This window comes from Lactuca virosa, chromosome 2, assembly GCF_052849685.1.
Source record: "Lactuca virosa cultivar CGN04683 chromosome 2, Lactuca_virosa_CGN04683_v6, whole genome shotgun sequence".
Lineage (NCBI taxonomy): Eukaryota > Viridiplantae > Streptophyta > Magnoliopsida > Asterales > Asteraceae > Lactuca > Lactuca virosa.
In genome coordinates this window covers 190,935,715-190,951,957 of record NC_136427.1, presented here as the reverse complement: position 1 = coordinate 190,951,957, position 16,243 = coordinate 190,935,715, and the positions used below count along the sequence as shown (strand labels likewise).

Sequence of the window (16,243 nt, the reverse complement as noted above, 5' to 3'; positions counted from 1 at the left end):
TCATAAAATGATTGGTCTACAACTGTTCTCGCGTTCTCAACCTTTTAGGTGTTCTCATTTGATCCTCTCTCTCTCTCTCTCTCTCTCTATATATATATATATATATATATATATATATATATATATATATATATATATTTCTTAGGTTAAAACCCGTAGAAACCACGGTTGGTATCAATACAAATATTATATAGACCAAAAATAAAATAAAATGTGAACAAAAAAAATGTAGTATAAGTTCGATTGCAAGAAAACAGGAAATAATGGGAAAAGTAAAATAAGCATAATAGTTTAACATAACTTTTGAAACATTTGTATACTACATTGAAAGTTTTATGGGTCAAATTATAATCATTATCTAAAATCAACAACTTCAGTCATTTTCTACTCTTTCCTATAGATAAAACAACCTATAATATTTGACCATGTGTGAACATTGGTTCTTGTAAAAACAAAACAACATTTGACAATGATTGACATTGACTTTATTTATAGTCATAGCAAAACAAACAGTCATGGAAAATTGTCTTCTTTTGAATTTTAATGAAATTTTTTTTATGTCTGAAGGTGTTAAAGACAATTTTGAAATTAAACAACGATGTTTGATATTGTTTCTAGTTATGACCTCTGTTTCGATGAATCAATTGCCCAATGATACCACATGAAGTCTAGTCCCATTATATAATCCATTTTTTAATGGATGTTTCTTAGTAACATAATAGGAATATCGACTTTTAAAGAAAAACAAACAGCCATGAAAACCCTTATAAGATTAAAGTGTAATATAAAATAATATATAAGCTTTTTAACATATACAAAATATAAAAAAATATTGTTTAAAAATGTATAAATAAATATATGATTTATATTAATATTATAATTAATAAATAGTATATGATAGAGTGATTGTGACTGTTTATTATTACTATGGACTTCCTATTTATTTTAAAAGAATATTTATGAAAAAAGAGATTACTTGTTATATATATATATATATATATATATATATATATATATATATATATATATATATATATATATATATAGAGAGAGAGAGAGAGAGAGTTAGGTTTAAATGTGGATTGACATCTATTATGCGGACGTGTGGACAATGTTATTCTGTGAGAATGACAAAGAAAATATGCTGTTTGATAATATGAATACGTTCAATCTTACATAATTATTGTCATTATCACACATTCTCACTAATTAAATCGTCTATAAGGTTATTATAGACTTTTTATTATTATTCTCATTCTGTCAGAATGTTTATTGACTCATATTCTGTAAGAATGAAAATGAGTGAAAAACGATGTGTGAGAATAAAAATTAGTGAGAATGCATGAAAATTACGATAGTTGTGTGAGGTTGAACGTATTCGCATTACTAAACAACTTATTCTCCTAGTAAATCTCATAGAATAGCATTGTCCACACGTCCGCACAATAGTTATTCATCCACATTATAACCTAGCCCTATATATATATATATATATATATATATATATATATATATATATATATATATATATATATATATATATATATATATATTCCATAGCAACGACTATCCATCTAGTTTTATTTATTTATTTATTTATTTTAATTTATTTTATTTTTTTTTAATTTTTAAATATGATTAAATACTTGTATAAAGTTTACATTGTTATTGTAAAAAAACGATAAAGATGAATTTTATAGTTTTTTAAATTAATTTTTCTAATATTAATTTTTGTGTTATGTAAATGTTATAAATGCATTTATGATTCAAATTAACAAAATAAATTTAGAAAATGATTTAAAGAAAAAAAAAAGTCATTATATAGGTATAAAAACTTATTGAAAAAAAAAATAAAAAACAAAAATACCAATATGGTATTATTTAAAAGACAAGGGACTATATGATAACTTTTTATATTATGCATGAATAAATTAAGAGGGGTTATAGCAGGATTGCTCCATACGGATTCTTAGAAAAAAAAAAAAATACCAACATGAAGATTGAACTCTTGAAAAGATTTGACATAAAACCTTTTTTGTATTTATGCTTGCTAGTAAACCAATTAATGACTACTAATAAGGTCATGGAAAATGGTACATGGTCATGAAATATTGATATTGGTATAGTTTCTTTCATCTCCTTTGTGATATCATAAGAAAGTAGTACTTTGTGTATTCGAATGTTTCTCGAAATAAAACATTTTTAGAAAATATGTTGGTCATTTTTTAAGAAAAAAAAGTGTAACAATTTGTTTTTTTTTCTAGATTAAAAGTCAATGAACATAGAAGATAATTTTTAATGAGTTTTTATTATTTTTACTTTAAAATAGCAATGTACATTCATAGTACATTGCTATAGTTCACGATCTCAAGATAAACTGTTTCGTTTTATAAGTTGAAAACACAAAAGCGTCCTATAAAGTATAGCAATTACTTTTAAAGTACATTGCTATTTAATGTATTTTCCAACTTCAAGAAGTTGTCAAAATAGCTATATACTTTTAAAAATATTGAAATAAACTGTTATATTTTCTGTTTGGCTCTTTTTTCAGAATAAAAGAAAAAAAAGTGGCAAATTGGTATATGAACACAATTAAAAGAGCATTGCTATTTCAGGTTTCCAATAGGGATGTAAGTGAGCCGAGCTACTCACGAGCTACTCGGGATCGACTCGTTAAAAGCTCGACTCGAGATCGACTTAAACGAGCCCGAGCCGAGCTCGAGCCTAAATATGAGGCTCGTTTATTAAACGAGCTCGAGTCGAGCTTCCATTAGTGGGCTCGCGAGCCTAAATAAGCCTAAACGAGCCTATATATATATATATATATATATATATATATATATATATATATATATAACCCTAGTTTGGTTAGGCTCGGGCTTGGCTCGGCTCGTTTACAACCCTAGTTTCCAATATTATTTTTATTGTTGTTATGCAGGAAATCTGCATAATCATACAGCTTGTCATTGGTTGTGGAGTCAAGTGATTTAAAGCATAGCGTAGAGAATATGGTATGATTCGTAATTCTATGTGTTGCAAATTCGTGTGGAAAAAAATTATATTCTATAGAATTGAAAAACAACAATGTATAAATATCTTAAAAAGTTATTATCAAAAAATAAATAATTGTTTGCAAACAAACATATGAAACATCCATCCAAAGTGAAAATCACAAAAAACCAAAATTTCTTAAATACCCTTAGCCAAGGCCACTAATTAAAACCACATTAAATATTAAAAACATCATGTGAAAAAAAAAAGAAAGAAAACCATAGTCAATGTTGATATATAAACCTTATAACCATTATTTTTCAACCTTTGGAATCAACAACTTCATTACCTTTTCATTTCCTGTTAAATACATGGTGCATTTGTTGAGGACGAATTTGCATTCTCATCAACATCAAAAGCTTCATCAAAGTTGTGTGTTAAATCTATAAGAGTAGATTTCATATGATGAGAACTTGTGGGTGTCAAAATATCCTCAGTAGATGGAGTTATGTTTCCTTATTGAGAACAACAACCTTAAAATAAGATGTAGCCTAACTCCCTAAGATACATCATATATGAGATTCAAGATGGTTTTCCAGGACATAAACACTTAAATAAAACGTGATTTGTGAGATCTTTTGATTTTAAATTAAGAGTTATAGGAGATAAACAAACGCTTAGAAAAAAAAATCATAAATGAGACTTTTTGAAGAATCTGATACAATGAATCTTAAGCAACATTTTGTAAAGAAATTAATGAAACTTAAGGATGAAAAACGGACAATTCATGTAAAAATATAAGCATAACAAAACTATAGTTTTAAAGTTTGAATAAACTTTAAAAAAAAATAATAAATGGTGTTTTTTTGCTCATTTTTATAATTGTTGCAGATATAGAGAGATCGATTGGTAACTGAAGTTGAAAAACTATCTACATCTTCAGATGGACAATCAGAAAAAATGCAAGATTTGCATTCCAAAAATTTGAAGTCTCTTGAATCATAGGTTAATAATCTTGTTATAATTATAAATGTTTATGCCTATTTGGATTCAAATGTACCAATTTAACAGTCTTGATATGATTATATATATATATATATATATATATATATATATATATATATATATATATATATATATTGTAGAAAAGGGAATTATGGATTCATTGTAGGATTTGATCTCGAGTTTATTTATTAAGAAATTGAAGCAGAAATCAATTGAGACAAATAGGATGCATCTCAACAAACAGATAAGAACTGAAAGTACATTCTTATTACGATATATTCAGAAAAAGGTTATAATTATTGGTTTATGAAGATGAACTAACCCGATTTCTTATGATGTCTCCTATGCATGAATCGTATTTTTGAAGAAGAGAGCACAATCAAATTCGACAATTAAAATGATAGTTGAAGACGTATTAAATGGAGTCAGAATATTTATTATTAGAAAATGAATTCAAAATGTTGATTTTTTTGGGATTCATTAAAATCTTTAAAAGATTAAAAAAAAGTTAAGATTTGTAACCAAAGAATATGAATAGGAATTGCTATTGTTTCTAAAAAACATGGAATTTGAATGTTATTTCAAACAGAAACATTTAGTAATTTCATAAAAACCGAGATTACAATGAATATATATCGAATTAAGATTTATTTAGTAGGATTTATATGAATTATTCATAAGGTGACACACGACATAATAGCAAGGTAGAAAAGAAACATGTAGCACAATTATGGTTTTGTTTATTAGAGGAGGTATATATATATATATATATATATATATATATATATATATATATATATATATATATATATATATATATATATATATATATATATATATAAAGCCAAGTTGTTTTTTGTAAACTCATAATCAGCTCATCATTTTTCAACACCAAAAACACCAATCTTCTCCAAATGGTGCGTCTAAGCCATATCTTGGCTAAAAAAAAGATTTGATGATTTTTTTTATTTTTATTTTTTGGTTTTTTTTGTATGACTGCTGATGAACACAATTAACAGTCATATGGACTGCTGATTGCTCCTCAGCAGTCCATATGACTGCTGATTGTGCACATCCGCAATCTATATGACTATTAATTGGTCTCCGTATCTAAGAATACCAAGGTAGCGCGTCTCGATTTTCAAGTAAACCTACTTGGTTGATGTGTCATCCAATTATGAAATGGATTCAACACTCTCCATCCATGTGATCACTTCCAAGGTGTATCTAAGTAGAATAAATGGAAAATCAAATCAAACAGCATAAAGTTATAATTGTGGCTTCACATTGTTTTCTTTTTGTAGTTTCTTATTCGCAATCCTAATGTTGCACAACATATGTTCGACAAAATGCCATTATATAATAAAATAAGAAAATTTCATCAGATTTATTTAAACATTTCAATATATGTGTTAGTTGTATCTTCTGCAGAATTAATTAGTAATCTTTGTGTAAAAATAATGCATAATTGTGAACTTTTCATTTTCAAATCCTATTTATTTTGTTTGATTTTAATTTTGGAATGTTGTTGTAAGTTAGTTAGGCACGCTCAATATCAAATAAGGAATATGGGGCATACGAATAGATTATAAACCTATATAGCTCATTGAAATTGTAAGATTCACACTCCATTTGGGTTTTGTTCATCATTGGATTATTGATCAGTTTGACTAAGTAAATTCTCAATTAGACCCGTGCTTCTATCTAAAATCAAAGCAAGTTCCATGTCCCTGACTATTACCTTTCATTTTCTCAACTTTTAATGTCAATGTTTACTTGGTGATATATTTGGTAATGAATATAGATTATTATTAAATAGGTTTATTTAAAAAGTGTAGTTTTATTCAGTGAATTCGTACATCAGGGAAGGGAAATTATCTAGGTGTGGTCTTTGATGGGTTGAAATGTTAAAACAAGTGGTCACCATAAAGCGGCTGCTGGTGTTTGCATTCGTATCTCAGGTGTAGTAATAATCAATTTTCTTTTATGACTAAAAAAATATTAGATATGAGAATTATGTTAAAAACTTTAATTTTTAGCAGGAACCTCTTCATTTAGCTGCGATGCTTAAAGTAGCATCTCATTGTTACCTTTTAGTCAAACCAATTATGTTAAGAAAGTATGGATTTCGTCTCATCTATTTTTTTGGACATTTTTTAAATATCATTACTCCATTTTCCGATTAGTGTTTCGGTAACATGCTTTTAAAGAAAATAAACTTCCACGATCATGGTTCTATGTATAATTATGTAGAGTATGACAATCAGATTTCTCAAGAAAGTTAATTGTGATTTGATTTAAATATATATTTGTTGAGTTAATGTGAGAAATAGAAAACATCCTTTTTTAATCTATATATATTATAGAATCCTAATTTTGTTTATTCTTGTTAGGAACATTGTATTTTAAAAAATATACGAAATTAGCAATGTCATTTAAATACAAAACATTTTTTTCATTTCTATAATATGGGTCAGTCCTTCGAAATAATGTTCTCATAAGAAAATAATGAAAGTACGTTGATATACTTTGTTACATTATTTAAAGTAGAAGGCGTTAATAAGAAAAAGTTTATGTTGTAGAAAGAAATGAAAATGGATGCTAATACACAAATAACTAGAAGTATGTTGCTATTTCATGCCTTTCACTTTTTATTTTATCAATTTAATATATGTATTTAGAGTTAAAATCGATTTCATCATGTTCAAGGATTATGTGATATAATTAAATAAAAATAACGTGTCATGAAAGCAATTACGGGGTTTTTTTCCATGCATTTTAAACAAAATCTACTGTGGGAAATTGCCAAGATAATAAGATGTGATATTATTGAATGATCGGACAAGATATCATACTATTTAACATGTTTCTTTTAAAACATTAATTTTTGACTTTCATATCAGTAAACGCTTAAATTTTCTGTTGTTTTTCCCCTACAAGAGTTCGAAAGCATATACACAAACAAATCTACATTCATATATAGTGTTGTTATTCCGATTTTTGTGCTCTTATTCGTAAATAGTTATGATTTTTAGTTTTGGAAAATCTTTTAATATGTTCCATTGACCAGTAACATGGACAAGTGCCTACATTGTAATAGGAAAAACTAAAAATAAATTTTTACAATAAACAAATCAATGAAAAAATGTTCGTATATCTCTTTTGATTGACATAAAATTACCAAATTACCTTTCACGAGTCGTGTTTAGCACGAGCCTAAGAACTTTCCTAGTATATATATATATATATATATATATATATATATATATATATATATATATATATATATATATATATATATATATATATATATATATATATATATATATACTAGTTTATAACCCGTGTAAACCATGGTTACAAAATTAATTAAGCTTTTATAGTAAAAACTCAAAATTATTAATCATTTATTTTAAATAAATTATTAATTAAGAGATTTTTTTAGTTATACAAAATTATAATCATTGATTTAAATAAATATATAAAACTATATCACTTTATAATTTGTATTAATTTTATTTTAATTTTTATTCTAATGTTATTAATTTAATATAAAACTATTCATTTACTAGGTGTGAGATCCGTGTATTACACAGGCTGATTTAAAAAAAGATTAAACATTAAATTAAAGTAAATAAAAAATATTTTTTAATGTACAACTTTAAAATAAGAAAGGACGAAACGTATTTATTGCAATTTAATATCATATATATGATATTTAATACTTTACATATATAAGTATATGACTTTAATTTTAAAAATTGAAACAAATCAAAAATTGACAAGTGGATAATATTTATTTCAAAAATACCACAAAATGACAAGTGTCAAAACTCATGAGAGATTGACATGTGGCAAAAAAACCTTCATTTATTAAGGAGGATTAGAATAGGGATATATATATATATATATATATATATATATATATATATATATATATATATATATATTACTTTTAGGATTATTAAAACTGTAACTAATCTATTTTATTGTAAGAAAGTCTAAAATTTTATTATTTTTGTTTGTTTAAGATTTTAAGATTATGGCATATATATATATATATATATATATATATATATATATATATATATATATATATATATATATATAGTTAGTTAGTTAGTTAGGTTCAAATGTGGATTGCCATCTTTTTGTTCAGACGTGTGGACAATGCAATTCTGTGAGAATGACAGAAAACATGTTGTTTGATAATGTGAATACGTTCAATCTTATATAATTATTGTCATTATTACGCATTCTCACTAATTAAATTGTCTGTAAAGTTATTATAGATTTTTTTTTTAATTCTCATTATGTCAGCATGTTGTCACAATGTTTATCGAGTCATATTCTGTAAGAATGAAAATGAGTGAAAAATGATGTGTGTGAACGAAAATGAATAAGAATTAGTGAGAATGCATGAAAATGACAATAATTGTGTGAGGTTGAACATATTCACATTACTAAACAACCTATTCTCTTACTAATTCTCATAGAATAACACTGTCCACACGTCCGCACAACAATTTTTTTATTCCAAAGATCATTGCTTTTTCACACATGCATGCCCAAAACAAGTCTAGATTCCTCCTTAGGCCAAAATGAAGCAATATCACTAAAAATATCATGCATGGAACTCAAAATAGCATTAAACTCCATATCTGAAACATATGATAGCAATGGGACCTTAATAATCCATAAAGTTGCCAACTTTATGGACTCCATGCATGCTTCTCAACCCAACATGAAGAAAACCTAGATCTAGCATGCTTGAAAGAGAAAGGTAGAAGCTTGACAACTTACAGAGGTTCGGTAACAACACAAGATGATGGAAAGAAGCTTGCTTGATCAAAACAATACACCAATGGAGTCTCCTTCTTTAAGAAAGGGCTAAAAAAAAACAACCACAAGGCCCAAATGAGCTCAAAAGCTTCAAAGGAGATTAGGGTTACAAACTTAGAGGTTTAAGAGTGATGGAGGCTGAGGGTGGGCAACCCTAGCCTCCATCTTTCCTTTAAATACCCGAGAAATAAGGGTTTAACGCTTCAGCTACTCGCAATGTCGTGGCCCAACAATGGCATGTCATGGGGGCTCATTAAAGTCCGACGTCGTGTTGAGCCTTCACCATGTCGTGGTAAACCAAACTCAAGAATTATTTATAAAAAATTTACCTTAGAGAAACCGGATGTTACAACTCTCCCCCACTTGAATTAGACTTCGTCCTCGAAGTCCGCCACCTCAAATAACTCAGGGTAATGCTCTCTCATCTCGTCCTCCGGTTCCCATGTCCATTCCGAACCCTTTCGGTGCTGCCATTGCACCTTCACGAGAACCACCACCTTGTTCCGCAAGGTCTTCATCCTCCTATCAAGGATCACCATTGGTCTCTCTATATAATTCAGGGGATCATCCACCTGAATGTCCTCCAATGGAACCACTGCGGAATCTCAACCAAACACTTCCACAGCTGAGAGATATGAAAAGTGTTATGAATCTGACTGAGCTTCTCTGGCAGATCCAAATGATACGCCACTCTGCCACCCGGGTTAAAACCTGAAAGGACCGATATATTTGGGGCCCAACTTACCCCGCTTCCTGAATCGGATGACACCTTTCCAACGTGACACCTTCAGAAGTACCATACCCCCAACCTAAAACTCCAAACCTGCTGAATCAATTCCGTCGTCTTAAGTACCACCTCGATACTCCCCATGACTCGCTGACCAACTTCTCCCCAACATATTGGGGTCTTACACTTTCTCCCGTGGAACATCTCAAAAGGAGGCCAATCAATGCTGGCATGATAACTGTTGTTATACGAAAATTCCGCTAAAGGAAGGTACGTATCCCAACTACCGCCAAAATCCAGATTACAAGCCCACAACATATCTTCCAAAGTCTGGATAGTCCACTCACTTTGACTATTAGTCTGCGGGTGAAAAGCCGTGCTGAAATGCAGATGGGTAGCCAAATCCTCGTGGAATCTCTTCCATAACCTGGAAGTAAACCGACATCCCTATCAGAGACCACATAAGCTGGCACCCCATGCCATGCCACTACCTCCCGAATGTAGATATCGGCCAACTTCTCTGCCGAAATGCTCCTCTGCATCAGAATAAAATGCGTGCTTTTTGTTAATTGATCCACGATGACCCATATCGAATCCACTTCGTGCCATCCTAGGCAGTTTGGTGATAAAATCCATCGTAATCTCTTCCCATTTCCAAACGGGAATACCCAACGGTTCCATCTTGCCGTGGGGTCGCTGATTCTCGACCTTGACTTTCCTGCAAGTCAGGCACCTCTCCACATACCAGGCCACGTCTCGCTTCATACATGGCCACCAATAATCAGGCCGGAGATCTCTATACATCTTTGTCACTCCAGGATGAATAGAGAATCTCGACTTGTGCGCCTCCTCCATCAGAACTTGACGCGAACCACCCCAGTATGGGACCCACACCCTCCAGTGAAGGATCAATAACCCTCGACTATCATTATCGAAGAAAGTCACCTGACCCACTATACACTCACTCTTCCGGTGCTCTTCCAACATAGCCTCAACCCGAGCCTCTCGAATCTGCTCTAAAAGTGGGGTAATAATAGTCATCCTCAAACATATATCCCTGATCGGGGCTGAAGCCACCTGAGGCTGAGAGCATCAGACACCACATTGTCCTTCCCTGGGTGATAAAGGATCTCACAATCATAATCATTTACCATTTCCAACCATCTACGGTGCCTCATGTTCAGATTCGGTCGATCAATCAGATACCTCAGGATCTTGTGGTTCGTGTAAATAGTACAACAAACTCCATAAAGGTAATGTCGCCAAATCCTGAGGGCGAAAACCAAAACCCCTAACTCTAAATCAAGCGTAGCATAATTCGCCTGATGAGGCTTCAACTGCCTCGAAGCATAAGCGATCACGTGACCCCGCTGCATAAATACTGCACCCAAACCCGTGATTGATGCATCACAGTACACCACAAAATCCTCAACACCCTCCGGTAGAGTCAGGATTGGCGCCTCACATAATCTCTGTCTCAGAGTCTTAAAAGCTTCCTTCTGCTCAGCCCCCCAATGAAACGTGATCGTCTTCTTCGTCAATCGGGTCAAGGGAACCGCTATCTTGGAGAAATCCTGAACGAATCTCCGATAGTAACCCGCCAAACCAAGAAAACTTTGAATCTCGGATGGAGACCTCAAAACTTTCCACCTCATCACCGCCTCAACCTTGGCCGGATCGAGCAGAATACTGTTCTGGTTGACAAGGTGCCCCAAAAACTACACCTCGCGCAACCAGAACTCACACTTGGAGAACTTCGCATACAATATTTCCCTCCTCAGAGTCTCCAATACCTCCCTCAGATGCTCCTCATGCTGCTCCTGAGTCTTGGAATAGACCATAATATCATCAATAAACACAATCACAGACCGATCCAGCATGGGCCTACATACATGATTCATGATATCCATGAATTCGGCTAGAGTATTGGTGAGCCCGAAGGGCATCACCACAAACTCGTAATGACCATAATGAGTTTGGAAGGCTGTCTTCGGCATATCCTCCTCTATGACCCTCATCTGTTGATAACCCAAATGCAAATCAATCTTGGATAACCAAGATGCGCCCTAAAGCTGGTCAAATAAATTGTCATTCCTCAGGAGTGGATAACGGTTCTTCATCAGTAGCTTATTTAGATTTCAGTAATCTATACACATCCGATGTGATCCATCCTTCTTCTTCACGAATAAGATTGACTCTCTCCTCTCATCTTCAGCTGCTTTGCAGGATCCTGACTGGTGTCAACAGGCTCACCGACTAATTTAGCTAGGGCTTCATGCTAGCCAGCTACATTCCAGGATCCCGCGTTGGCCACGTCTTTTGAAAGTTTGATCTTAGCTTCCCAAACAGGCACAACAGCGCTACCCTCACCTCAACTATCACCTCCACAATCTCAACAATATGCTCCTCCTTCTTCCCAGCCTTCTCTTTACTCACAAGTCCACCCTCATTAGGAGATCTTCATTGGTGGATTTCCACACTTTTTCTTGCTCCTTTAAGGTTAACTCAGCCTTCTCAACTCTGGCCTTCAAGTCCACAGTAGATTGAGAAACGTGGTCAGAAAGCTGAAATAAGAATGAAATTAGTAGATATAAAACCAGAAAAATAAGAATCAGAGTTCATGAAACACTTCGTGCTTGAGAAAAAAAGACAAAGTTCCTGATAGATTCCTCGGATCTGAGGTTTTCCAGGCTTAGATTTGTGACCTCAACGGTTTTCCTCTTTTGGGAGCTTGGAGTCTTAATAGAGAGATCGATGTGACCCTCTTAGGAGGAAGAGAGGAGGCAACTTTTTTCCTTCTTGACCATAATCAAACCACTGTACATGTCATCTTCTAGATCAGAGAGGCTAAATCGAGCGCTGGAGCAGGTAGCTTTGGATCCTGTATCAGGGATCCCCATCAGTTTAGGATCCCGATAATAAGGTAGACAATAAAAAAAAGCATGATTACCGGTGACATTAAATCAATGGTGGAAGAACCCTTTTGGATAATGAAGTTATCGAACTTAAAAGATCTATCAGCCACGGATAGAGCGAGAAAACTTGCAATGTTGTCTTTAGTATCCTTAGTAGTGGGAACGACTTCTCCAAACTTGAAACCTGCATCAAAACAAACAAAATAAGAAAGTAAATCCTAGGATCCTCAAAGACAATAGATAAATCCTACCCTTTTTGACCCATGCTTTAGGCGAGAGATCCCCACCAGGAATAGAGTCCCGCTTCATAAAAAAGTATTTTTTTTTCCAAGCTCCATCATTGTGTTTTGATTTCAGGATGAAAGGGGATTTGTTGGTTTTGACTTTGAGAAAAAAATGAGAGTTCCCAAAAGTTGAAAGATCATAAACATGAGGCAACTGGGCTATACATATGCCTAGGTCTTGAGACTGGTTCACTTGATCGATCCAAAACAAGATCCTACAAATAACAAGCATGGCTTGGATGTAGGAAACCTTGGTGACTTTGAAAAATTCAGAAATGATACTAGAAAAAAGGTATTTCAAACCCAAAGAAAAACAGTATTCAGGGATGCACACCCAAGATGATGAGACAAAATCCGGCTGAATCGAAGCATCGAATGAATTAAAGATTGTATCAGAGAGAAAAGTCTCATTGGATTTCCTGGACTCAATGTCTTCATCGTTAAAGGAACATATCTCGTCATAGACTAAGATCCCTTGGACGACGAAATCATTGTCAGAAGGGGCAGTGATATTGACGCGAGAGCGAGAAATCTTTTTTCCCATGATCGAGATGAGAGAAGAACAAAAAGAGAAAGGAGTAAGAAGTTACATTTGAAGTTAGCCGGAGATGATCAAAGGGAAGCAAGAAAAAGTAAAGAAAAATTCACACTGATTACCACAATTTATCTCAGTGTCAGATAAGAGAGAGAGGGATGATTTGATAGCGTCATCATGAGTATTGAATGGATAAATTCTATTCGTTAGGGTTTGAAATTTGAAATCTTATCTCTATTTACATAAAATTATACCTTTAAATATTTGAAATTAACGTAAATATTTCACAGGTATAATTTGGGGGCAATTGTTAGGGCCAAGATCCTCAACCCTATTCAGGATCCCGAATCTTCAAGAACTTCAGGATCACAAACAAATCTCAGGATCCTGACCATTATTGTTACTATTATTTCCTAACATTTCTAACATATATATTTCTAAGTTTTTTCTCACATGTGCAGAATTAGTCAACATAAGACTCCTTATCAACGAAGAAACGTCTTAATCAAGCAAAAGACTCGGGAATACCAAGTCAAGCCAACACGTTCATTTTAATTCGAGAGGATCCCAGGAATATCAGAATTATTGTTACTTAGACTAGACTATAAATATACATGTATTTTGCATACAAGGCACACCTAGACTCATTGCAATACTTGTACTCGTTTACATGCTTCCATTTCTGTAATCAATCATTCAATTAATACAATTAAATAAGGAAGGTGATTATTATCACCTCCCAAGGTTTTGTGCTAAAGATCCTAGCAAGGATCAAGGGCTTTCCTTGTAAACCACTTGTGCAATTTTGTTTTAGTTTCGATAATTACTTTACAAAAAACACCATAGACTTTCATACAAATTGGTTAATATCTAATCAGTCGATTTTTGACCAAACAATAAGATTTTGGGAAGGTCTTCGTCTTCCTTCATATCTAAGACTACAAAGTCCACTGTAAAAATGAATTTTCCAACCATCACTAATAAGTCCTCTACAATGCAGCGTGAATGAGTTATTGAGTGGTCTGCCATTCAAGTTGTCATTCTTGTGTTTTTAGCCCTGGAATTGCGAAGTTCTTGTAAAAGGAATAAGGCATGAGATTTATGTTAGCTCCCAAATCGACTAAAGCATTTATAATAGTGGAATTGCCGAATTCACAAGGTAATGTCAACTGAACCGAATCTCTCATTTTTGTTGGCAATCCCTCAATGATGGCCACAAAACATAGTTCATTAAGCACAATGGTGGATGCTTTTTCCAATTCCTTTCGATTTGTCATCACATCTGTAGCAATTTTATGAAGTTTAGTCATGGATTTGAGAAATGGGGCCTTAATCGAGAGAGATAACACTTGCTCCATGAAGTTTTTCTGTTCCAGTTCCAGTGGACTTCACATCGCTTGAGAGGGATAAGGAAGTGGTGGCTGATATAGTTTTAAAAAGGCAAAATTTTCATTATTCAGTGGTGACAGCGTGACATAGTGATCACCACATCGTGGGCATTGGGCAGCCAAATTCTCTGAATTAGCTTTGTGCCTTGCTTCTCCCGGCTGTAGATCGGGACGTATGGTAGTTGTATAGTGGATCACTAATGGCTTAAAATTAACCTATTTTTCAATGTATATTTCCATAACATGAGACCGAGGTTTTGGATTGGGATTTTTCGGTGGTAACCGCTCGTTTACTTGCTTGGTCAATTTACCCAATCGAGTTTCAAATGTTTGTTATCACCGCTTGTTGGTTCCTATTGTAGCATCAGTCGCGTCATGTCTTTTCTATGAAATGACAGAAAAGCGTCCACGCATTGACTCAAACTCAGATTTGTTTTCGGGTGGTGGTTGTTCTTTCTGATAAAAGCCTCAACCGGTTTGCCTAAACTTTTCTTCTTTTGGCTTCTTGTATTCATCGTATGGAAAGCCACTCCTTCTTGGGTTTCCTCCAATCTTCATTATTCCTATCCCCACTGGAATAGAAAGCTTGAACCATCCAACTTCCATTCTCATTGAGGTCACATTCCTTGGTTAAGTGCGTCGTTCCATATTTATCATACCCGACTCGAATTGTATGGATAGATTGATCCATTTTTTTTCATTCTTCGGTCCAAGAAATCTAACTCTACCATCACGGTAGCCAAACCTTTCGAAGCTCCATTACCATCTTTGTATCCTCTCGTCTTGTCTTCTCTCCCTTGAATGTTTGAAAACTCCTCAATTGGCTCCTTGATTGTTGCCGGATCCTTCTTCGTCCGTGGTCCTTGAGAGTCAAGGAGTTGTCGAGTGGTCACGTTTACCCCATCATAGAAGATTTAGACCACTTGTTGCACATTGAGGTCGTGTTGTGGCCAATTTCTAAGAAACACCTTGTAGCTTTCCCATGCTTCATACAAGGATTCTTATCCTTGTTGTTCAAAGTTGGCGATGTTCTTCTTTAATTTTACAACCTTCGATGGTAGGCTGAATTGTTGGATGAACACTTCATGAAGTTGTGCCCATGTTGTTGGGGTGCAAAGTTATTCATGGAGTGACTTTGTAATGGATTGACTTGAAGACCCACTTGCATATGGGATTAAAGCCTTGTGACATGAGAGTGAGAGTGAGAAAGAGAAAGAGAGAGAGAGAGAGAGAGAGAGAGAGAGAGAGAAAGAGAGAGAGGGAGAGACATGTTAGCACCTCTATATATAGTGGGTTGCATACCACTTGTAGAGTGTGCTTGAGAGATGTAGTTCATAGAGAGTTTTGAATGAGTTAATTATGTAGACTAGATCTAGTTTCTTTTTGTAATATCCTCATAATGATCGAATGTATATTTTAGCACCCAAATCACCGTGTTCTTTGTGTTCTTTCAATTCTGCATGCCAAATCAAATGCTCATAATTCACTACACATGTTGTGATCGCTCCAGGAGGAAGTGCTTTGAGCCAATCTTTTGCCGCCCCTCTAAAGGTTAC

The 16,243-nt window shown here is 33.2% G+C and overlaps 1 non-coding gene across 1 annotated transcript; it reads left to right on the top strand.

Annotated features, from left to right (window-relative positions):
* Positions 1–15,623: 15,623 nt before the first annotated feature.
* Positions 15,624–15,730, top strand: LOC145161982 (small nucleolar RNA R71). Its single transcript, XR_013738836.1, has one exon. It is a non-coding gene; the product is annotated as a small nucleolar RNA R71 (small nucleolar RNA).
* Positions 15,731–16,243: the final 513 nt, after the last annotated feature.